The sequence below is a fragment of the Vanessa atalanta genome, chromosome 15 (genome assembly GCF_905147765.1).
Source record: "Vanessa atalanta chromosome 15, ilVanAtal1.2, whole genome shotgun sequence".
Taxonomy (NCBI): Eukaryota; Metazoa; Arthropoda; class Insecta; order Lepidoptera; family Nymphalidae; genus Vanessa; species Vanessa atalanta.
The window spans coordinates 12,117,148-12,119,283 of record NC_061885.1 but is presented as its reverse complement, the minus strand read 5'-3'; positions in this window follow the sequence as shown (position 1 = coordinate 12,119,283).

The window sequence follows — 2,136 nt, the reverse complement described above, 5'->3', positions numbered from 1 at the left end:
TGAAAAATAATGTAGCACTTTTCTCTTAACCAGTACAGGCAATGTATAGGAGTTGTAGCGCCCACGAGCGCCCACTGCCATTGTGTCTCGCCACGCACAACAGGTATATTGTGTGCATAATACTGAGCTGTTTGTTTACGACTGTACCTACGATGTACGTCGAACGACGTGCACTTCGGTTATGATCTCTTGGTACTTCAGATGAAGGAAACCTTTGAATAGTATTTTTCATCTTTTGTTTGTTTATTTATTTTAAATATTTTCTAGAATATAATAGAAGTTTATTACTTGGACACAATTTAAATATTGTTTTGATGCATCATTACATAAAAAAAATACCAGCATGATTGAACATTATATTTTTTTATATCCTCATTCCCCTGAACATAGTTATCAAAAACCGTAATAACATTTTTATACACTTGAGACCACACACAAGAGTCATATAGGTACTTACTACTACGCCCAGTGAATTTTTTTTTTTTTTTTATGGTATACGTTGGCGGACGACATTCATTACATCGCCAATGCGCCACCAACATTGGGAAATAAGATGTTATGACCCTTGTACCTGTAGTTAAACTGGCTCACTCACCCTTTAAACCGGAACACAACAATACTGAGTACCTACCGTTGTTCGGCGGTAGAATATCTGAGGAGTGGGTGGTACCTATCCAGACGGGCTAGCACAAAGCCCTACCACCAAGTAAATATGTATTTTCATTAATTATAACTACTTGCGAAAATTCGATAAATAATTCTATACAGTGAAAGTTCCGAAATAGTTTAGCAGATATAGCAAACGCGAAACTAACCGAAGACCGCGGGTTCTAATTTATAAGGGTATCACTGATTTTGCATGTCCTTTTTGAGTTTATAATTCACGATCAAGGAAAACTGCTTGTGTCATAAGTATTCCCCAACCCGCATGGAGCAAGATGAGCCTCTGCCCATGAGTGAGACATTTACGAGCCGTTGCTTTACTGTTTTTTATAATGTAATGTTATCTATAAGCAAAGAAAGAATAATTATAATTTTCAAAGATATCTATCTCAGTTATATTTTTTAATCTGTACTATATTTTCGCTTCCATTTTTCTTTTTTTTTCTATGGTTGTAATATTTGAATTAATGTAATAATCGGAAACTATTACTGGTACATTTCAATAATGTTTCTTATTGTATGTAATGTATTAATACCATTTGTTCCCAAAATAAATAAATAATAAAGATACACAGCACAGCACAAAGTTATATAACGCTGTGTCGTCCTACTACTTAAAATAGGCCATACATTAATACTTCAATAAACAAAAGGCGTTAGTGGTGACTGGAACATAAATAACAAGGCTTGTCTATAGAATATGACACATGATAATGACCATAAACAATAGAGTGGTGATAGCATAGATAACGCACTGATTTATTGTGGACGCATTGACTAAATCAATTACGATGTTCGATACGGGTCTCTAGAAGTACAAGGATATTCAAAATCGTTATTTAAATAAATATATTTATCTTACTTATTATCTTGATTCTGACTGCAATAAAACTTTAAAATAAAGAACTACAACTAGTTATTTCAATGAATTTAATTTAAATTAAAAAATGACTACAGAATTTATAAAAATAAAATATTGTTTCCGAAAACTTACATCTAAATTGTAATACATTATGTTCTCTTACCTTAAAGATTTAAGGTCATTTACGTATAAATACGAAATAGGATCTTAAAAATTATCTGTATTAAATTCTTTTAGTCTACTTTGTCACTTGAATTTGCCAGTAAATATTTTATCGCTCCAGAAGTCTAATGTACACAGGAATTACCCGCGAACACGAATATAAAATGCGATTTAAAAAAAAATCAATTAAGGACATTAAAAGGAAATTCAATAGAGCTATGGAGCACACAAGCCAACCTTTGAGGGTGACAATTTTGAAACGCTTCCTTAATTCGAGGACACAGTTGGATGCTGGTCCTGTAATATATTTTTTATTGAGAAAATTTCAAATTCTATGAGAGTTTGGCCGCGTCGCTCCATCTGTCGGTGAAGAATATAAACATCGCTGACGTATCCCTCCGCGCCCCTCGCCCACTAGTATTCCGCGCTCCCTCGTTCATTCACACGTC